The 23945-nt window shown below is 48.7% G+C and overlaps 1 protein-coding gene across 1 annotated transcript in view; it reads right to left on the bottom strand.

The window, feature by feature from the left end:
• ncoa2 (nuclear receptor coactivator 2) overlaps positions 1-23945 on the bottom strand; it is a 57678-nt gene that overhangs the window by 31826 nt on the left and 1907 nt on the right. The window contains exon 2 of the mRNA XM_056583977.1: positions 3272-3354. The gene's annotated coding sequence lies outside the window, so the exon portion shown is untranslated. The remainder of the gene's footprint in view (positions 1-3271; positions 3355-23945) is intronic.

The raw sequence follows: 23945 nt of genomic DNA, 5'->3' as shown, positions 1-23945 counted from the left end.
CACACACATTATAATATTGGTGACTGAGGACTAGATAGAAGCCGAACACTGAGGTCTGGAGACGCACTTGTGTTTCCACAGCTTGTGTGGGTGAGAGATGTGCGCTGGGAGCAAAGAGACACGATACGCCTCACTGAGCAGAATGACAATTAGAAAAAAATATTGTGATGTATAATTAACAGTAGGAGAAAGAAAATACACGACAACGTGGCAATTAGTTCCCATTTGTGTCAGGGTCCTGGTGGATAAAAGAGCTACTAGGCCCATATATTGTTGTCACGTCATCAAATACCCATTTCATAAATCTGTTGAAAGGTTCCCTAGTATGGAGCCTTTCGCAAAGTATGCATAAAACATGTGTGCAATTAAAACACATTCATTGTGTAAGAGGTTATTATAATTTAATCAGAAGGTTGGGGGGGGGGGGGATGTATGGAATTGCTCCCTGGACACACTATAAACATGAATCCAGATGTTTCGATAGCGGGCTGAGTGTCATGTCAGCTCGGATTAAGAGGAACGCAGCGGGAGGGGGAGAGAGAGAGGGCGGGCGAGAGACACCCAGCGTGCTGTGCATCAGACGGAGGCGTAAACAGAGCAGGTCAGGGGTGGGAGAGTGAGCAGGCTCCAACAACGACCTGCCGGTGCTCGTTTCCCCACCGCCCCCCTCACCTGACCCCCTACAACAAGGCAGGTGTACCCCGTCACACCCTGCCTCCGCACGGTCCGTCCACAATCACTGCAAGGTAATGGCTTTAAAGTGCCAGGCTGCAAACCTAGAGGACCCCCCCCCCCCCCCCCTCCCCTCCCCAGTGCTTTACAGAAAGCTGATCACGCTCATGAATCTTTAACACCGGCAGTGGGCTCAGTGTGCTGCAGGAAGCAGTGGAGGACACGTCTGCATGATGAACACACTAAGGGCAACGCCAGGCCATGTTGGCCGTGAGGGAGGTGCAGACAGTGCCTCCTCCACCCTTCAAAGGGGACAGAGGGACGGACAGCGCCACCTCCACCCCTCAAAGGGGACAGAGAGACAGACAGCGCCACCTCCACCCCTCAAAGGAGACAGAGAGACAGACAGCGCCACCTCCACCCTTCAAAGGGGACAGAGAGACAGACAGCGCCACCTCCACCCCTCAAAGGGGACAGAGAGACAGACAGTGCCACCTCCACCCCTCAGAGGGGACAGAGAGACAGACAGCGCCACCTCCACCCTTCAATGGGGACAGAGAGACAGACAGCGCCTCCTCCACCCTTCAAAGGGGACAGAGAGACAGACAGCGCCACCTCCACCCCTCAAAGGGGACAGAGAGCGCCACCTCCACCCCTCAAAGGGGACAGAGAGACAGACAGCGCCTCCTCCACCCTCCAAAGGAGACAGAGAGACAGACAGCGCCACCTCCACCCTTCAAAGGGGACAGAGAGACAGACAGCGCCACCTCCACCCCTCAAAGGGGACAGAGAGCGCCACCTCCACCCCTCAAAGGGGACAGAGAGACAGACAGTGCCACCTCCACCCTTCAAAAGGGACAGAGAGACAGACAGCGCCACCTCCACCCCTCAAAGGAGACAGAGAGACAGACAGCACCACCTCCACCCTTCAAAGGGGACAGAGAGACAGACAGCGCCACCTCCACCCCTCAAAGGGGACAGAGACAGACAGCGCCACCTCCACCCTTCAAAGGGGACAGAGAGAGACAGACAGTGCCTCCTCCACCCTTCAAAGGGGACAGAGAGACAGACAACGCCACCTCCACCCTTCAAAGGAGACAGAGAGACAGACAGCGCCACCTCCACCCTTCAAAGGGGACAGAGAGACAGACAGCGCCACCTCCACCCCTCAAAGGAGACAGAGAGACAGACAGCGCCACCTCCACCCTTCAAAGGAGACAGAGAGACAGACAGCGCCACCTCCACCCTTCAAAGGGGACAGAGAGACAGACAGCGCCACCTCCACCCCTCAAAGGAGACAGAGAGACAGACAGCGCCACCTCCACCCCTCAAAGGAGACAGAGAGACAGACAGCGCCTCCTCCACCCTTCAAAGGGGACAGAGAGACAGACAGTGCCTCCTCCATCCTTCAAAGGGGACAGAGAGACAGACAGTGCCTCCTCCATCCTTCAAAGGGAGACAGAGAGAGAGAGACAGAGAGAGACAGACACACAGACGAGGAGACAACGACAGAGAAAGGCAGAGCGAGGGCTTGACACACAGCAAGAGAGAGAACAAGGAGAGTCAAGGAGCAGGGTTTTATTAACTGGTATAAATGAGCAGCTCTCCACATCAATCCAGCCGCCCATTCGTCTTGCCAGACGTGGTGCCGCTGGGGAGCCTCAGACGTCTATGTGGAGGAGCGGCCCGTCCACGCATTTAGATAAATACCTTCCGTCTGATTAAATGTGTGTTCCATTGTATTAATGTCAGGTACACTGGGAGAGCTCCTCCACAGCGCAGACGGACGGGCGCCAGCCCAGTGGAGCGCCCAGATTGCCTTCACATGTCCAACGGGAACAGTGGGACGGGGTTCCCATTCGGACGAGCTACTCTGAGCACAAATCAAACTCTCTGGTCAAACGTCACAATCAAGGGCCGACCCTTTCAGGCCGGGGCCATCGCAAAAACAAAATCCTAAAAAACATAAGAGTGGAAAAACGTTTCAGATGGATAAAACGAGAAGGGTGGAAATAAACCTCAAGTTTACAGTGAAAAGGGATGTAAGGTCCAAGTGTTGTTGAGTTTGGACAGAGGTGGACAGGCGTAACTCCACAGAGAATGCACTTTAAACCTGCAGGGCCTGTTCAAACATTGAACCAGATTCAAACTGGAAGATAAAGGAAGCCGGGAGCTGATCAAGCACATTCAATGAGGAAAGGCATACGTGGATAAAATAACATTTTGTTATTTGCAATTGCATTATCTAATCCGACCGTTATTGTAAGGTTGTTCAGTTAAATTGTTGAGTTAACATTGCCTAATCCCACGAGGGAAACTGGGGCCACATTACAAGAATAATTAGCAGACCTCATCTAGGTCAATACAGAGAAAACCTTCCATCTGGTATCCTCAAACATCCAGCCGTTAGCCTGTGTTGGCGTCCGTCTTCTGGAGCGCTGGGGAGGTGTGTGGAGACGGAAGGAGCACGTCTCCCTGGCTTAGTGGGACCTGCCCCATGCTGGATGTTGTTGTTGGGGCACGGTGGAAGTTGTTGTGGTGGTGGCGCTGGCGCAGGGGGTGGGGGGGAGGGAGTGCTGGCACTGCATGCAAGTCTCACCTTGGCTTCAGTCCATAAAGTCCCTCAGGGCATTGCTGCAGGACGGCAATGCTGGGAAATCTGTGTGCATCCCCCGCTGCTCCCTGCTCCACAACAACGGGGGAAAGAGAGAAGAAGACAAGCGCCTAGCAGTTAGAGACCAGCTCACAGGTAGGAGAAACGGAGCAGAACCAAATGGAACAAAGGCAAATAAACAGCAGTGCCAGTGGTGTTCTTGAATCTAGTTTACCAGTGTACCAGTACACTTACCAGTACACTGTACACTGTCTCAGTACACTGTCTCAACTCAGTTCGTCCCTTCTGGTTAGTGCCGTGTTCTGTGAGGCAGGGCATGTCTTGCATCATAATTCCAAACGTATGTTTTGTAAACTGAGGTACATCACTCTGCTGTTTAATAAAAAGCCACATGATATGAATCATCGCTGTTCTAGGACAGCTAGCCGAATATGAAGAAGCACATGTAATAAAGCGGTTTCTGTCCTAATCTCAAACGTAAAGTGTGTACATTCATTCCCTTAACGTAAAGGTCTAGGTATGGTTTGGTAAAATATCAAGGCATAAAGAATCGTTACACTGCAGCTACCCTTACATAAGCAAAGTCCTGAAGTAAAGCTCAGTCAACAACAAGCACTGGGCCGAAGGAAGAAAGAGAAAATAGGTTCTCTGATCTAGTGCATAGGCCTGCGTCACCTTTCACCTAACTGATAGCACGAAGCACTAACCAAAGATATGGGGCCAACAGTTCACATGACGAAATCAGAATATGAACCAACCAAAGAAATTACGCCGTAATCGCAATGCCATGAAAAGCTCAAGTTTGGTTTGGGCCCGCGGGTCACGCTCAGAGACTATAGGAGGAGGAGGGGGGCAAGGAGGAGGAGGAGGGGGAGGGGGGGGGAGGAGGAGGAGGAGGGGGATGGGAGGAGGAGGAGGAGGAGGAGGGGGAGGGGGGGGGAGGACGAGGAGGAGGAGGGCGAGGAGGAGGAGGAGGGGGATGGGAGGAGGGGGATGGGAGGAGGAGGAGGAGGGGGATGGGAGGAGGAGGAGGAGGAGGGGGATGGGAGGAGGAGGAGGAGGGGGAGGAGGGCGAGGAGGAGGAGGAGGGGGATGGGAGGAGGAGGAGGAGGAGGAGGAGGGGGGCGAGGAGGAGGAGGAGGAGGAGGGCGAGGAGGAGGAGGAGGGGGATGGGAGGAGGAGGAGGAGGAGGGGGATGGGAGGAGGAGGAGGAGGGGGATGGGAGGAGGAGGAGGAGGAGGGGGATGGGAGGAGGAGGAGGAGGGGGGCGAGGAGGAGGAGGAGGAGGAGGGGGGGGCGAGGAGGAGGAGGAGGGGAGGAGGGGGATGGGAGGAGGAGGAGGAGGAGGAGGAGGAGGGCGAGGCAGGTTGAGTCTGGACTCCTCGGGGGCCTCCTGCCCTGATTAAAGAGGAGGGGCCGCCACACCGCCGCTAATCATGACGAGCAATTAACGGGTCGGGGAAAAACGGGGATTTCAAATTAAAAATCATATTCTGGTTCAGATAATTAGACAACGCAGCTCGTAGACCCCATAAGGACACCGTTAGAAAAGAAAAAAACGTTGACAGCTTTGAAAGAAAAGGTTTTTGCTTTATGCCGCCATTATTTTTTTCCAGGTTGGAAAAAAAGCAGCTGCATGAAAGAGGAGCCGGCTGCTAACGGAGAGAGACCCCCCCCTCCCCCCCCAAACCAACGCCCTTTGGGGATTCCTCTCCAGTGGATGCAGGGCGCTGGAGGAATGTGCCACTGTGATGTCATGGGCCCGAGCAGGGGGGGGGGGGGGTGCTCCAGGGGCCATCGGAGAAAAGGTGAGCGCCGCCCCCTCCTTCCCCCCCGCTGAGTGGATCAACAACCCACACCACCAGGGGGCAGTGCGTAGCGCACACGCACTACCCACAACACAGACAGGACAGCTGGCCCGCGGGGGAGGCTAGCTGGAGGCTAGGCTAGGAGCTGGAGGCTAGGCTAGGAGCTAGAGGCTAGGCTAGGAGCTGGAGGCTATCCGAAGAGCTGGAGGCTAGGCTAGGAGCTAGAGGGTAGGCTAGGCTAGGAGCTGGAGGCTAGGCTAGGACAGGGAGGCTAGGAGCTGGAGGCTAGGCTAGGAGAGGGAGGCTAGGAGCTGGAAGCCAGGCTAGGAGCTGGAGGCTAGGCTAGGAGCTGGAGGCTAGCCTAGGAGCTGGAGGCTAGGCTAGGAGCTGGAGGCTAGCCTAGGAGCTGGAGGCTAGGCTAGGAACTGGAGGATAGGCTAGGAGCCGGAGGCCAGGCTAGGAGCCGGAGGCCAGGCTAGGAGCTGGAGGCCAGGCTAGGAGCTGGAGGCTAGGCTAGGACAGGGAGGCTAAAGCCAGGGCCAGCGTCCCCTGGAAAGTGCTTTTCAAAATGCCACTCAGCAGGAGCGTGAAATGTACCCGAGCCATTAAAGCTTGCTAGCTCAGCGGCTGCCATTTACAATAAAGTGCAATTTCATAATCCCTGCATTTCTCAGATACACCTTCCTTCCCCACCTCCGCATACGCTTAACACTGTGCCACCAGCCCGCGCCCCCCACCTCTCCCCACCTCTCATCCTCAGGAGGAATTTCCTCAGAGCATTAGTACTCTGTCACGTGATGGCCATGTCAGCCCTGGCCCCCGCCTTGCCTGATTAGCTGATTGGCTGTCACTCGCTGGAGTGAGTGACAGGGGGCGGGCAGAGGGGCAACTAACCAGCGGTTATACAATCATTCTTATTCCACACGTTGTGGTTCATTTGAAAATCAGACACACACACACACACACACACACCAAAAAACAACAACAATGACCAAGCATTTATTATTGAATGTGCCGATTCACCTCTGTGTTGACCAAACCCAAACATTACAACGATGACAGCAACACGAAGAAGACGACCGTAGTACTATGCCCCATTGCTCATGGGCTCTGTGGATCCAGTAAAGGGTGAGGATGTGTGTGCGTTCCTCCCCCTCTCAGTGGTTGTCCTGCGTCAGCCGCACGTGGGCCCGGGCTGCAGCGCCTCCACCCAGCCCGTCTCCGTGAGGCCACGCCGGGAGTCCTCTCAACGTAGGCCTGGCCTCGTCAGAAGCCTTCCTGACCTTAACGGATCGGGGGCGAAAGTGAGGCGCTAGACAAGCGTTGGGGGGGTGTTGCGTTACTCTACAATTATGCGTTTGTGTGCGATCGTGCACACCCACACGGGTCCGTGTGCAGAACCCACAGGCTGAAGGACTGTTGTTGCAGCAGCGGGCTCTGCAGGAAGGGGGCAGGGCCTCGACTTCCCTCTTCCTGGCCTTTAAGGGCTATTCTAATTGGCTCAGGCACAAGAGTGTTAAGTAACACCTTGGTGTAGTTCAAACAGACGCACACAGGCAGCATACAGAGCCCTGCCATGCTGCTGCCGCGCTCTCCCATCGCTACGGCGGGCCAGCCTAGCCTTCAAACGGCTGAGCTAATAACGCGTTCACGTGGACTACATTGAAACATGTACAGGGAGCAACCGAAACCACAGATATTAAGAGAAATATGTAGAGTCAAACATCTCTCCCCTCCAGACACATGACGGCCACTGCTGTATGCATAACTTCACGGCCGCAATGTATAGGACCTCAGGTAGCCTACAGCTCATCGCCTAATGCACTCACAATCCCGTCCATCTGTTGGTGTTTAGGGGGAGGTCAAGTCTGGCGAGGCAGCCGTCGCTCACTCACTAAACCCGTTGGACGCAGTTAAACTGTCGCCGCGGGTAAACCCAGTTCGTTGGGTTTCATTCTGGCTCCAGAAGGAGCAAAGGGAGAATGAAAAGCAGGGGATGAACCCAGGCGGCCGTGTGAGCGCCTGGGCTGGGGGCTCACCCCACACAGCCCCAACAGGCCACCACATCAGACAGCTGGGGGCGAACCCTGGACGCTCTGAGGCGGCGCTCTGGGAGGCCCGCCGTGTGATCTCCTGTCCGTGTGTGGTCATTCCCCTTTCGGGAGGGTTTCTTTCAGGAGCTTCTGGCTCCGGACAACTGGCTTGTCCCCCGTCAGCAGTGTTCCGCCGGAGACGTGCTCGGGGTCGCTGAGCAGAGGGGCTGTGGGGGGGTTCCTGAGGGCCGGGGACCGGGGGCTCGGCCGTAATCCCAGACTTTCTCCTGGAGCTTGTGATGGACCCCTCAGCGAAGAGCTTTTGTCACTCGTGCTCGGCTAACGATGCTAACGAGCCATGGGGCTAATGGGCCAGAGAGAAGGCAGAGGAGAGGGAAGGGAAGGGAAAAGGACCGTGGTGGATGTTTCATGTGGTAGAAATTGACTATAATGGCAAGGTCACAGGAGGGGTAACCACCAGTGGATGCCTTGTCGACTGCCTTCTGAATGGCCCACTAATGACCCTCTGGATTCAAAAGTACCAAGGCTGAGGTCAAACCTCATGACAACACACGGGCTGTGTTTCTGCGCCGAGCCGGGGTCACACCAACACTGCGCTGCCAGCTTGCTTTTAACCAATAAAAATCGATAGGCTTTGTTCCATCTTGGGAGCCCTGAAACAATTACACATGTGAGGTGTCCCGTGTCACACAGGGACCTGCCTGCTATCGCCCTCGGAAAGGCCTTACTTTAGATGACAGATGGCCAACTGCTTGTCAAATGCTCTGTAACAACCAGAACAATTTACAGAAAACCTGTGAGAGGAAATGAAAAAGCCACTTTCAGGTTAACCTCAGTTAACAAGTAAGAACCCTAAAGCTATAATTACCGTACACATTTACTTTAATGCATTTAGAAATATACGACCATTCATTCATGTTGTATCCAGGGACAAAATGATAACTCACGATTGTTTTTATCAATTCATTGCGGCATTATGGATTAATTCAACGTGCACTACAGCTGCTAATCAGATAGTCACTGCCCGTTACTATAACAGGGAAAATACACGAGACGCTGATAAAATGTGCTGTATATGGCGACGTCATGGACAAAACAACACATGCAGGCAGACATGCACCAACAACTGAGGTTTAGGTATGTGATGAATGGTTGTGACAGCAGGGCCACAGAGCACTTTAACGTTGTGATTCTGGCCTGCATTCAGTGAGCCGGTGTTCAGGCTCTGCGGTGACAGTCCGAGGCGGTAGTCAACCCCTGCATTACCTGATTAGCAGCTCTGGCTGCGCCACCGACGCTGGAACACATAATTGGAGTAGACAGAGCAAAGAGCAAAGCAATGCAGACCTCCCCCCCTCACCGGGCCAGGACAGCAAGACAGGATCAGGTAAAAACCTTCATGAACGCGTCCATAACCTTTATTAGCATTGGGAGTCAGAAGACAGTTATTATTTATTCCCCGTAGTTAGTCGTGTTTCCATGCCTTACTGCGCCGGTATCCAAGTTCAATTGAAGGACGTTTGGAGAATTTATCAAGAATAACGTCTGCACGTCAGTCCTGAACATCGATTTATGGCAATAACCCAAGGATGTCATGCATCAGGACACCCTCAGAATATGCAACCCAGCGGTTCGATTTCTCTGCCCAGGGAAGTGACAGAAAGCTTTGGCCGGGCTGCTGGGCTCAACGCAACACTGCTTCAATGTTTGACAGGTTTGGAATACTTTCTCCTCTCCCATCTCAGGCCCTGTTCAGACCAGTCATTTAGATCCTACTCAAGGGATCCAATCACAACCAGACAGCCACAGCCAGGTATCCAACCTACTCAATTTAAAATTGGATAACCAACCAACAGGGTATTGGGAGGCACATGAACACATCGATAACGTCGGTCCTGGTTCGATCACAGCCACTGTGTCGCTGGGCACATTACAGGACGCATTTCTTGGTAGCCTGCCTGTGTCATCTGGGAAACTGATTGAACAATAATTTTTGATATGATTTAATAGATGCCTGCCACCATTCATTTACCTAGCTTCTAATGCGTCAACTGACCACAGTGGAAACGGCAGAGGGATTCTCCAAGCTGATGGCTCCGTGTGGAACTCTGCCTCAATTTATGTAACTTGCACTGGGCTGTGACAGCAGAATGCATCATGGGAGTTTTTGTTGGTAATACTCTACATTTTGCGATGGCCCTAGAATTAAAGTAAATAGACCGTAACGTAGGCTTATCAAAAATGTGTTCGCTACGTTTTGTTGCGTTAAGAAGTTAACGCAACAATGTCTCGACATGCCAGATGATGTCTCAATGAATTACTAAACAATGACCACAATGACTATCTACCACTTCCGTAATGGAGGTCATTGCGATGTGAGGTCACCAGGTACAAGTCCCATCTAATTTAAATCCTTTACCAATCCTGCAGTTACCAAATGAGGAACCCACAGTTCAGACTATGCATTTTCACTTGTACTTTTACCAAACACCAACCCTACACCCAGTGAGACACAGTGTTCAGGTCAGAGGGCCAACACAAAGGGATCAGTGCATTGTGCTGAAGTGTCCCCCTGACACCGTTCAGCCAATCTGAATTCGTTCAATGGCCAGTGTTTGACAAGAGAAAAATGGGAATTCTATCAATATCCAGCGTTCCAGAGGAGATAGATGTTAGGGTTTGGTAGGGTGGAGCCTGACCCTATTCTCCCCAGCCGGGGGTACCCTCCCCCAGTAACCCATATGTAGCGGGCAGGGCCTGGGACACGCCGCCCTATATCGACTGCAGTGACCTTAAATGGCCGAACGTTCGTCAAAACATGCACACTAAGCAGATCAGCTCTTCAGTTCCCCAAAAACCTGCTCGGAATCACAGCCGTGCACTACAGACCTCCACCCGGTGCTTGTGTCAACTATCAGCATCACCAACCAACTGAGCAGTTCAGCCGCGGAGGAGGACTCCTGGGCCTGGCCATACCCCGATCCAGTCAGTAGGGTTAGGGTTAGAGTAGGGTTAACCCTGATCCAGTCAGTAGGGTTAGGGTTAGAGTAGGGTTAACCCTGATCCAGTCAGTAGGGTTAGGGTTAGAGTAGGGTTAACCCTGATCCAGTCAGTAGGGTTAGGGTTAACCCTGATCCAGTCAGTAGGGTTAGGGTTAACCCTGATCCAGTCAGTAGGGTTAGAGTAGGGTTAACCCTGATCCAGTCAGTAGGGTTAGGGTTAACCCTGATCCAGTCAGTAGGGTTAGGGTTAGAGTAGGGTTAACCCTGATCCAGTCAGTAGGGTTAGGGTTAACCCTGATCCAGTCAGTAGGGTTAGGGTTAGAGTAGGGTAGGGTAGGGTTACCCCTCATCCAGTCAGTAGGGTTGGTTAGGGTTAGGGTAGGGTTAACCCTCAACAGGACCGCTTTTCGGGCCATGTGTTCCATATCAACGTGCGTCCTCATGACGCTTCCATCAGGGCAACGCCTCCCTGGTCCTCTACCTCAGAGGAGGTCAGCCCTGGACTCCACCGGGGGGGCTGGCGCATTAATAATAATACATAAATAATGCTCCTTTTCCTGCCTCGGCCCTCTAGGTTCCCGAAGGCGCCGTGGAGGGGGTTTGATATCTGGGGCCAGAGGAGGGAGTAGAGACGATTTCTTTTGACGCCCCGTATCTTCAGGTGCCAAACCGCATGTCTCCGGTGCAGAGGGATCCATCGAGATATTTTCCGCGTATATTATGGATAGTTTTAGATTGGAAAATTTTCTTTCTGACAATTTTCGGTATTTCTTTAAGGCGAAATTTTAAAGTTCTGTTACAAAGATTTTTTTGTGAGAGACATGCTGAATAAATACATCATGTTTTCAATCTCAAAATTAATTGTTTGAATAATCGTGATTTCAATATTGACCAAAATAATCGTGATTATGATTTTTGGCGGACACGGTGGTAGAGAGTATGGAACCCGTAAAGGGACATGGGGTAAAAAAAAAAGAAAAAGTTTCTCGTGAGCACGATAAAGTATCTGGTGCGCACGACAAAGTATCTCGTGAACACGAGAAATTATCGTACGCATATCACTGGCAGTGTGTGTGCGAGCGTGCATCGTCAGCGAGTAAGTGGACGAGCGAGGAGAGCGAGCGTTAGCGTGCATGTCAGTTTAGTGAAGTAATGAACGAGTCCAGTTTTGTGTAAGAATAACGCAAAGGCGTTATTTTGCATAGTGATGGAGAGACATGTCCCGACCAACTTTGGGAAAGAAATGATTGTCCCTACCAATATTTTGATTTATTATTTAATAAAAACAGAAATAGGGAGAGGTCGCGGCGAGAAGCCGCTCGGTTCGTATACCTCGCGCGATGGGCACGAGCACCGATTAAATATTCATGTGAACCTCCACGTTATTCACTTCAGAAGTTCCTAACTTCTACTCACCTGACCTTTTTTACAGTAGGCTACTTTAAAGGTGAATAAGTGCACATGTAAATCTAGATTTTATTTTAATAAAGTATTTATTGTTCAGCATGATGCAGTCTACGTAGTGATTTTGGGTGACGTCTGTCAAGTGTCCCTACCAAAGCTGAGACCAAACTTACTTCCTTGGAACAAAGTACCCAGCTGTCAAGAATCGGTGCCTGCTTCATTCCGACCATATTCCGACCTCTAAGCAGACCCACTGCCGATCAAAGTGAAGAAGGGTGTTGCCCCCGAGAGGGCACCGGCCCTGGAGGGAACGTCTCCCCAGTGCTCCTCGGTCTGAGAGCCGACAGCACGAAAGGTGCAACACAAACCATCTCGTAGTCAGAGGCGGAGTGCAAGAGAGAGTATACGTGCTCCATAGTGTGAGATAAAAATAAAGCACATTAATTTTAATGATTTTAGCTTGTGTGTGATTTATCGTGGGCACGGGCACACATAGGCTAAAATCATTCAAATTAAAAAAGAGGCTGGCCAGGAAAACAAGGGATTTTTGGCCCAATGACGTCTTTGGCATCACTCCGCAAGTAGTCCGGTAACTTGTCAACCCCAGCGTCTACGGTTGCTAAGCGACGTCAACGGCGGACTATTTTTCTGCTGATCAACACTACGAATGCTGGTTACAAATAATTTGTAAAAGACACACCATGAAGTTATTTTTTCGTTTAGGCAAGTAGCCGTGTAATAAGCGGTATAATGTGTAGAACGTCGCCCTTCAGGGGAAACCAAGACACCTCCACTGCGCATCGGTGTCCTGTTCGCCCTGTCGGGGCTTTAATAATGACCGGCGTTCTATACATTATCCGTTACAGATCTGTTAAAGCACAGCTGCGCTTCTTGGAGCATTTTCTTTTTTAATAAACCTAAATAAATGGTTGATGGCGAATACTTTACCCAGGGGTTTTTCTAGAAAAAATTCACAAGGGGGAAAACATCAATGGCTAGGGAGCAAAGCGACCGAGCGGGGGGGAAGGTGTGGAAGGGGAGGTTCCCCCCCCTTCCGCGGTGCGGAGCTTTTGAAAATTTGAGGTAGAAATGGATCATTCTGAGGCTTGAGAAGGACCAGTATGTTGACTCGTATAGTAAGGCCAAATTATTCAAAATGGCTAAGTTACCATAGATGCAGAACATTACATACAGTAATGTATATAGAAAAAAAAACACGTACTTCGGGAACCTGCTGGAAGAACACTTTCTTTATTATTTAAATTAGTATTTTTCTATTCCTCAGCCTTGCTTTTCTTCCCCCCGCGGCACGACATTTTAAAACACTGTAAGCTAAGTCACCAAACGCTATATTTTCTTTCTTCTCAGACACTCTCAGATTCACTGAACTGATAAATTTGGTTCGGGAGAAGAGATAAAAGCCCGCCTACACTGTAAACTGATTGGTTGACTTACCGATCCAGGCCACTCAGGAGGCGCCTGAGGCTCACGTGCACACTGCCTCATGCACAGTTTCTAGATCCCTCTCTGTTGTGCTGCGCGCTCGCTACACAGATGCGAACGCGGTTAGGAGCACGTCTGTCTCCTGTGCGCGGTCTTGCTCGCTCGCTCTCCATTCCGGGAGATTTTAAGTAATTTAAAATTTTCGACAAGGAGGCGCTGGGTTGAAACAAGGAGGCGCAGCGCCCCTCTTTCCCGGTTTAGATTAACCCCTGCTTCACCCACGCTTTACCCATTTTGTTCAAAATATCGTTAGAATATTGTATATCGCCACTCGAACAAAAAATATCGAGATATGAGTTTTGGTCCATATCGCCCAGCCCTACATCCTATAAATACCTAAATTCATTCATATTTTTTAAAGTACTTCCCTAAAACGATCCCTGCTGACGAAGAAGAAATTGTCAGAATGAGTTGCCCTTCCATCTAAAAAAGAAAAAAACAATCCGTGGCTAAATATCATTCCTAAAAAACATCATTAAGTTAGCCTCATGAGTGTGACTGTATGCCAGGGCCCGCCCAGGCCATCAGCCAGTATTGATTCATTCTCCAGTATCTCAGCACAATGTTATTTTTATAGTAAATAATAATAAGTCATTAACAGGGCTTTAATTTTAACCAGGATTGGGGTGGAGCGGCGCGACAGATTGCAGGACAGGAGGCAGTGGCGTTGCGTCACCGGGCCGACTGCAATGAGTGAGGCAGAAGCTCCAGCCGCTTTGTGAATAAACGGAGGAACGCCGTGGGCCGGCTGTAAATCACACCAACAGGCGGCAGGAGCAGCTCCGCCTGAAGACGGTCTACAGGCTCTGCACCGGCCCCCGGTACACGGGTCCAACCACCGGCCCCCGGTACACGGGTCCAACCACCGGCCCCCGGTACACGGGTCAACCACTGGCTCCCGGGTCCAACCACCGGCCCCCGGTACACGGGTCAACCACCGGCTCCCGGGTCAAACGTCCGGCTCACGGTACACGGGTCAACCACCGGCTCACGGGTCAACCACCGGCTCCCGGGTCAAACGTCCGGCTCACGGTACACGGGTCAACCACCGGCTCCCGGGTCAAACGTCCGGCTCACGGTACACGGGTCAACCACCGGCTCCCGGGTCAACCACCGGCTCCCGTTACACGGGTCAACCACCAGCTCACGGGTCAACCACCGGCTCCCGGTACACGGGTCAACCACCGGCTCCCGGTACACGGGTCAACCACCGGCTCCCGGTACACGGGTCAACCACCGGCTCCCGGGTCAACCACCGGCTCCCGGTACACGGGTCAACCACCGGCCCCCGGCTCACGGGTCAACCACCGGCTCCCGGGTCCAACCACCGGCTCCCGGTACACGGGTCAACCACCGGCTCACGGTACACGGGTCAACCACCGGCTCACGGTACACGGGTCAACCACAGGCTCACGGGTCAACCACAGGCTCACGGGTCAACCACCGGCTCACGGGTCAACCACCGGCTCACGGTACACGGGTCAACCACCGGCTCACGGTACACGGGTCAACCACCGGCTCACGGTACACGGGTCAACCACCGGCTCCCGGTACACGGGTCAACCACCGGCTCACGGGTCAACCACCGGCTCACGGGTCAACCACCGGCTCACGGTACACGGGTCAACCACCGGCTCACGGGTCACCGGCTCACGGTACACGGGTCACCGGCTCACGGTACATGGGTCCAACCCGTAAAAATGCAACGAAAAACATCCATGGTACAAAAAGTTCTGCAGACTACAAAGGAAGAGGGCTGAACCGGGACAACAAACGCCTGCTTTGGGGGGCCATTCCACAAGGGTACATCCTGATATCATTCAGGTAGGATCAGGATCCAATCATGTTACTTTACAGTACAACCAAACTAATATCCTTGCTAAAAAAGAAGATGGCCATAGACATGTTATTGACAGGCTAGATGGAATCCCAGAGAAAAATCAGAAGAGATTCCCTGATTGGTCAGAAATTAGACAGAGTGGTCAAAGCCAAATGGTCATTCATTAGGGATTCACCGAATATTCGGCCACCGAACATGTTCGGCCGAAAATGGCCCAAAACATACTGTTCGGTATCGGCCGAAGGAGTAAAAAGGCATAATACGCCGAACATTTTTATTTATTTATTAAAAAATATATATATTGTTCTTAAATTCTTGCTATAATGTCTGCTGGAATGTTAGAAAACGTTCAGCATTAAATAAATATTTTATATCCAATTTGTAATTGATTTTTTTTTATAGAAAAGCAAGACAAAAAAGTTTATTAAGGACATTTAATTGTTTGATTTATGCAATGGTGAGAAATTAAAGCAAAATGAATGATAAACATTAAAAGACACATTCGGTATTCGGTTTCGGCCTTCGGCCAACTGTTCATTTCGGTGCATCCCTAATGATCATGCTATAGGTCTTGCCCACAGCATATTCTAATATATTCTAAAATTAAAAAATTAAATAATTGAAAGTGAAACCCAGGCTGTGCATGTTAACTCTATTCACACTCGTTTCACACAAGGAGATCTTTGTGTGCTTTAAGGAAATGACAGCTACACAATAACGCACAAATCGCCACAGGCAGGGATAACCCCAAAACCCACTGGTGAACATTATTCTCCCCGACGGTAATCTGAAGTGAATTTTTAGTTTTTTTCAACAATGGATTAAATGCTAACCCTCATTCACCTATTTTAAATTAATTATTATTTATATTAAATTATACTTGAAGCTTAACCCTCACTCTGATGAGTTAGGGTCAGCTCTGCTCAGACCTTCACCTGCCACACACAGCATTGCGTTAAACTACAGGTGTCAGGGAAGTCTAACCCTTGGAGGTAATTACCCTCCAAGGGTAAAGAAAGTGTGACTTAGGACTTGGCTGAGAAAACATTGCCATAACATACAACATATAAGCCGTAGTAATTTATAGAATGCACACTGTAGCAAACTACTAGATGATCAATAATAGAGTTTTTTGACCTAGCGTCAGGGGGAAAAAGATGAAGTTTGCCCTCCTTACATAAATATCTAATCAGAGACTAATCTAACACTTGAATTATCAATACACACCTTGTTCATATGCGCTGTGTCTCTACTGAATAAAGACTACTTACAAACAGTTAACCCATTTAAGCCGGGAAAGCATTGCCGCTGTTCTACCTTTAAAGCCGGGGGCGCTGTTGCGTCATTCTACCTTTAAGGACGGGAAAGCGTTTGCGTCGTTTTTCTGTATAAGGGGGGTTTTTGCCCAAAGTGTCGGCCTCTGGGTCAATGAAATGCATCAGAATAGACACATATAGGTGTCAACTTGTTCCTCGTGAGTTTAGTTCAGAAATTTCTTCAAGCAAGTATGGCGGAATTTGAGACTGAAGACTTTTCTGACGGTAGCGATTTCGAGTTTCTCGGCTTCGAAGATGTTGATGAGGCCGAGTCCTTTGATGACGAATACGAACCGATTGACCGGGAATTATGGTTAAGGCACATGTTCGTGAATGACGACGAGGAAGAAGAAGTATGGAATGGGGCTATGGGAATGGGGCTGCTTGTGTTGCCGGTGCGAAGAGATTACTGGCGACAGAGTAAGAATCTCTTTCGGACGCAATTCGCCAGAAATATGTCCCGGGACAGATTTGCGGCCATCTGGAGGCAAGGACAATAGTAATACTTATTGATTGGGATGATGCTGTAATAAGTAATTACTACAGTTTATATGTAAGAGATGTATTACTGTCCCGGAGATGCGTAAAGCACCCGGGTGCGTAAAACCAGATAAGCTTCTCTGGAATGTCACTTATACTTATCAATAGTAATACTTATTGATTGTGATGATGCTGTAATAAGAAATTACGACAGTTTATATGTAAGAGATGTATTACTGTCCCGGAGATGCGTAAAGCACCCGTAAAACCAGATAAGCTTCTCTGGAATGTCACCACCAGTGGCGTAACAAGGCAACGACGGGCCCGTATGCAGGATGTTCAGGCCCGGTTCCAGAACAGAATGCCTTGGGGTGCATCTGAGATTACAGGGGGTGCACCAGTACTATACTAAAACCAGCTACCCAGCTTCAGTTCAGAATTCGCTTTTTTACACACAGGCTTTTCCTACCATAGACAAGCACTTCTGCGTAGTTCTACTGACATGTTGGGACAACAAACAATTACTGTGCTTAAAAGATGGTATCATATCATGTCTTGTGATGTGGAGAACATTTCAGCTGCAACATTAGCTTATTGATATCTTAGATAGCTTTGAATATGAGATTTTTGAGGTGTAAAAATGAACAGAATTCTACACAAAAAAAACATGTGACTGCAATTCAAAAATAACGATTATTTTTTTATAAATTGTGGCAGGATATTTGACATAACAAATAATTGTACATTGCCACTTATAAATAAAACAGATTTTAGCTGAACAAGGAAAGAACACTTTCAGACTTTGAACTTTGAACAAAAAGTAATCAGTATAATACTCTTAAAGTTAACACGATTGTAAATAAATGCAATAAAAAGAAATATGGGTTCCTATGAACATAATACATTTAATACATGTATTGGATATCCAACGGATATAGAGTGGCGAAGTCACGCCCCTTCCGGTAGAGCTCATGGGACCTATGAGATCGAAAAATACGAATGGGTGTCAATGGAGAGAAAATAATTATTTTCTGGTCCCAGTCTTTATATGCCCTGGATTACACATATGTTGTTTGTGGATTTAAATGATAATTTTTCATGCAAAGAAAACTAAAAAATTTCGAGAAGAAGTTTGAAAATGTTTGGTTTTATGTGAGGCCGCTTTGTGAACTACAGCTCTTCGCTGCTCTCTACGCATATGATATACATCACCACACCCGCACTTGGAACTCGGCACAGAGATGGCACATAGGAGATGCCACATAACTAAAGCTCTCCACATGCCCCGATTTATAGTGGTTTTCACCTCTTTCTATGCTTTTATCCTCGCCTTGAAAAAAAGTGGTGAAGTGGAGCAGAGAGATCGCCATCTCTGTGCCGAGTTCCAAGTGCGGGTGTGGTGACGTATATCATATGCGTCGAGAGCAGCGAAGAGCTGTAGTTCACAAAGCGGCCTCACATAAAACCTAAAATTATCAAACTTCTTCACAACATTTTTTTGATTTCTTTGCATGAAAAATGATCATTTAAATCCACAAACAACATATGTGTAATCCAGGGCATATAAAGACTGGGACCAGAAAATAATTATTTTCTCTCCATTGACACCCATTCATATTTTTCGATCTCATAGGTCCCATGAGCTCTACCGGAAGGGGCGTGACTTCGCCACTGAAGTTCAACGTCACTACCGTGCGCACCATAGATATACTATATGGGTGCGTGCATTTTGCACACGATGCCGGCCGGCGGCCAATCACAGCAGCGCTGATATAGAGCGACAACATTGCGACCTCGAGTGTGATATTGCTTTATACAACAGTTATTCTAGTAAAATGTACTGTTAATAATAATAATTGACAATAGATTTTGATTTGTTTGTTTATTTAATCATATAAACGAATGAAATTGCTTCCGGCAACAAAAATAGATCCCCACTGAGCGGACTGTTGCCAAGCAACATATAAACAAAACACCATACATAAATGCGGAGTGATTTTGTCAGTTTGGTGAACAGTCAGAGTGATGTTGGATGCTGATATCTCAACGGTATTTAATGGAAATTGTCACAGGTTTCATTACAATTTGTTTTGTGAGCAAGTATTTATTATTTTTTATCATATTTATAAAAAATATTTATTATAAATATATATTTTTTTTTTTTCAATTGAGGGTGCAAAACATTTTTTTGGGGGTGCAATGCATGCTTATGCACCCCCGTAGAACCGGGCCTGAGGATGTTCAAGGCTCTTCCAAAGAATAGAGCTTCTTTGGATTTCACACCTAACTGCGATCTCCAGAACAATAAGGCCTAGGCTACTATACATTCCCAAATTATAGCCTGTATCTTTTAATTACGCTACTTCTTAGGATGAAATGCAATTGTATTTGTATTATGCATAATACTTTTATTCAGTAGTCATCACATACAAGTGCATGTAATTTAAAACGCAGACTGTTTACAGTTTTAGTCCCAGTCTGTTCCCCTTCCCATGTTTGTTATTATATACTTTATTACTTTCTTATATACTTATTTCACTTTATTATACTTTATTTTTTTTACTGTTTTGTGCTGTTCCTGCACTTTTACATATTTTTTTACTTTTTTATTTACTTCTCTACCTGTATGTAAATATTGTAAATATTTGTAAATAAAAACTCAAATTTCCCATGAAAGCCACAGGTGTCAGCTCTCAAATACTTTTTGAATTGTGTTCCTATCTGTTACAGGGGCTGAGAAATCAGTAATTTAGTAGGCGTTGACACAATTGCTGAATTTCTAGAAAAACTTCAGGTTTTGGGGGCTTTTCTGAAATCGCCTATAGGTTTTACAGGCATTTTTTCCAGGCGCTTTAGGCCTAAATGGGTTAAATAAAATGATTATGCAACATCATGGTTCAAGAAATCTGACAACCGAAACTAAATGGAGACATCAGAAATGTTAATGACGTGTTAATTACAGTTGGGTCATCATGTTTCGTACATATTAGTAAATACCACACACACGGTTCAACCCTGTAGCGATTAACCATCTCAGAAGGTTTACTCCAACGGCAGAGCCAAGTAGGGAGAGGCTGACACAAACACCCCAAGACAAGTTCTCCACCACCGCCTCCTAGTTTGTTGTTGTGCAGCTAATGGGTGGGCTTTGTTGTTTGACTAGGGCCCAGCTCCTCTAAACCGTGTCACTCCGAAGGCTGCGTTTCCCTTGGATTATGTTACAGAACGCACACTGGAACCACATGGGAAGAGGTGCGCCGACAGCCTGCCCCAATCACCGCCCAGCAACCTTCCAGGAACTCCGCAACTTCAGCGGAATACCTGATACGCATGGGCGGCATCAAAAGAAATCCAAGTAAACAATGAAACTGATATTTCCTGTATTCACCCCTTCCCTCCCTTGGCATCACAGTGACCCCTACACCAAAGTACAGGACTCAGAGCTTAAAATAGCTGCTTCTGCACGTTTCCTTGGCACCACTACAAGACAATTAGAGCTGCTGGCCGCACCCACGGCACACGCGTTGCCCAACGGCCGCACTCGGGCCGGCACCCTGAGCGCCCCGCCAGGCCAGGGAGAACACTGCGCTCGCTCCCTTCGTGTACCTCTGTTTGTGGAGTTCCTTCAGGAGCCGTACTGCACGGCGTGTTTTCTAGGACGCCCACCCACCCACTCTGGCAGACACTCTCAATCCCTCGAGCTTGCTCTCCCATCAGTGCCAAGGATTCAACCCAGCGGGCTAGAGGCCAACCACATGCTAGCACTCTTGCTAGCGTCAGAGCCAAGAGCACACAGCAGCAGCAGCAGCAGCAGCAGCAGCACTAGTCTAAGACCTGATCCCTGCTCCATTCGGGAGTGAATCCAGAGCTGTTTGGAAGGCGCTCTCGCTGCTCTTTCACCATGTTGTTCACACTACTGACAAAGCTCGGGATTGTTTTTGGACGGTGTGAACTGCCAAATGAAAGTGAAACTAAACTTTTTTTTCCCTCCAAATCAAAACAGGCCACTTTCATACATAGAATAATCCAGATCCATATCCGATGCTCAGTAATTTGTCTGAGAATCAGAAATCGTTTAATGAAATTTTACACCATTGCACATAGGAAGACGTTTGCATTGATAAGGCATTTTTGAAAACGTCAAAGACTTTAAGGATTGCTACTGAACCATTATTTGTATTGTTGGTTTAAGGCAAAGAGAGGTTTACAATAGCTAAATGTAAATAAACAACTTCTTATTGTACGACCCAAGGAAACTGTCCGGGTGATGGTAAGATACCCCACCACCAATATGAAATTATACCCTTCACAAAAGCAAAACACACGTTTTATTGTGTTTCTTCACCGTGCACATTACAAGTCACTAGAAACACATGCCATTAAATACATTTTAAATGACTATACCTTTGCACATCAGGTGTATCTTTCAGAGTTTTTACAAAGCCAGAAAACGGGAAATAGTAAAAGGGATTTTAAAATGTTCGAAAAACCCCACCAGCAGATAATGCAGGCCCAACACAGCTGTGAAAGCAGCGTCCGACCCCTGACCCCAGCAGCCTTCACACTACAAGTTAACCGCCTCCAGGGCACCTTCTTAGCGACCGAACGCAGGACGCCACGATATCTCCTGGCCTCTGCAAATCAATAAAAGCACTTTAGTGCGGCCGCCCTATGTCGACGGAGGAGCCCAGCTCATTGGATTGCCTCGAGGCCTCCCCAGCACCACCACTGAAGCCCTCGTCCATTTAGGGCACAAGTTACCCATTGAGGATCCTACTAAGGGTGTTGGCAGCAGGAAGGCTCAGAGACCACAACATCCTCCAAACAAAGAAATCACGGCTGTGCAGTAGAGCCATTAAAAAAACGCTTAAACACAGGCTGTCAAGGAGTAGTCTTATCCAAGCAGAGGTATTGGCATCGTTTTTTTTTGTTTTTTTTTATTGTTTGCAATCTCATCCATTCACGGGCGCTCTAATCAGGCGATTAATATATCCTGTTTCGAGCCTTCCTGATCTCTAAACTGGGACCCCAAGTGTGTGCCAGGCACGTCTGTGCGCTCCGAACGCGTGTTCACCACCGCAGGTTACACATAAAACATAAAAGAGAGCCCCACTTCAGATCAAGTTGATAGACTGGTGTTTAGCAAACAACATTAAGAAATACATTTCTGGCAGATGGGCTATAGCCCTAACTCCTGCCTCCTGTTTAAGTTGTCACGGCATTGTTTGTGCTGTGCAGTTACGATTCCGTCTAATTTTGTGATATGCATAGTGGTGCTTGATATTGATTAAGTTGATAACCTGTTTCAAACAAAGATTTATTTTCAGACAGGGTATGGCCTAAGTCCTACTTCTGCCTAATCAATTAGCGATTGAATCTCCGTTACGGTGTTGCTTTTTGGGGGGGGGCTCATAGTACTGAACATGCGTTCACCGCCTCCCCCTCCACGTTCCCCCTCCCACCACACCACCTCTGCCTTCCGACGGCTCTCTCCCCGTCTGCCCCTCTCTCTCTCTCCTTAGTCGTGAAAAACCCAACCATTACCCCACAGATCATCCTCCCGCCCACCCGGGACCTGTCACGCCGCTGTTTCCATGGCGACACCAACGCAGGAGGCAGCAGGGTGAGATGCCCAGTGAAACAAGGCTAACACACATGCAGACATGTACAAACACGCGAGGTGGGGGGGTGCGGGGTAAGCACATCCGTGCGTCATGTCAGGGCTCGGCAGCGGGCTACGGAGGAGCGCGGCGGACAGATGGCTCAATGCGCCGTCTGCCTCACGTCTCAGGGGGGGGCGTCACCCCCACCCAGGTCCGGCCGTCTCCACTGTAAAATCATAGAAAGTCAGAGAAATATATAAACAAATAAATGACAAAGAACAGTTGGTGGGAGGTTGTTTAGTCAGCTGCGTGTTCAAAGTACAGCGTTCCTCTAGCGACCAAGGCTGTCAGCGATGCAGACCCCCCCCCCCCCAGCGCTTTGGTGCGTGGTGGTAGGTGATCGTCGCTATGGTCGTCCAGAGTCGTCTCTAACCCATATGCACCGACAACGGGATGCTACTAGGGGGACACCCACCATGGGTGCATCGACAGCTCCCTGTGAGAGCCTGGCTATGGGGAGGGGGGGGGGGTGCTCAGGGGAGATGCGAGGGGTCTGGAAGGGACAGGGACGCTGTGAACCATCATAGCTCCAAATGTTGAACCGGAGGAGAAACCAGAGGCTAGTTCTACAGGACATTCAGATAGTCAGAGAATACTGTGCCTAGCCCAACCGTAAAGAGGAAACTGGACACACAACCAAGAGAGCCAAGGGTTCAAAGGTTAAATGATTACAGTATCACTTAAAGTGATGCAACGCACAGAGGCTATCACAGGGCAAAGACCAGTTCAATGTGAGTCAAAGTTCTACCAACTCGCAGGGCAAGGATTTTCTCATTCCTTTTTCGTCTTTTTAGAAAAGTAAAAATTGGTTGCATGAGGAGCGCGGGGGGGGGGGGGGGGGGGGGGGGTTGATAAAACAATAAAGTTGGGAACTAGCAAAAAGGAGTAAGTGACAAAACAAGCTAAACAAAGTGGGGTGGGAGTGTGTAAGGCAGAGAAATTATTTTGCCATGATGTGATGAGCAGGACTTCACATTGTCACACTGGCCGTGTTGCTATAGCATGCACGCAGGAACGCACGCATTACGCCAAGTTTGTGTGAGAAAAAAAGCCCAGCCTGCTACCTTAATATAAACATCACATACTTACATATACGCTCACATAAATTCAAAAGCTGTCATCATTCCACCACTCACTCTGGCTTTCCCAGTTCAACAGCCAATGATGATGAATAATAAAAATCACACTTCATTACCATGCAACAGCTGCTTCTCCCAATCCATGGTTAGGGCCAGTAACAACATTGATCACATGCAGAGAACGATGACAATCTTTATCTGTTTATGCATCATAAAAGCAATGCTAAACAAATAACAGATCAGCATATTAAAAAAGTGATCTGCTATTTACTATGGCACTTGCCTAAGATGACTGGTGTTACATAAAACGTCTTCTCCTTCTGGGCTTAAACATCAAGCAATAAAATAATAGTTAAATTAGTATAGAGCAAATAGAGATTAACCATCAAGTCTTCTTTCAAAAGGCATTCCCATTAACTAGGCTGGAAATCTCCTAAACAAGGAAATGCACATGTGCTGCGCTCAAATAAATAGTTTTGCAATTTCGACATCTGACAACTTTCTGCTTAA

Source organism: Gadus chalcogrammus, chromosome 23 (assembly GCF_026213295.1).
Source record: "Gadus chalcogrammus isolate NIFS_2021 chromosome 23, NIFS_Gcha_1.0, whole genome shotgun sequence".
Classification (NCBI taxonomy): domain Eukaryota; kingdom Metazoa; phylum Chordata; class Actinopteri; order Gadiformes; family Gadidae; genus Gadus; species Gadus chalcogrammus.
Note: the sequence above shows the minus strand (reverse complement) of the source record. Positions and strands in the feature narration are given on the sequence as shown.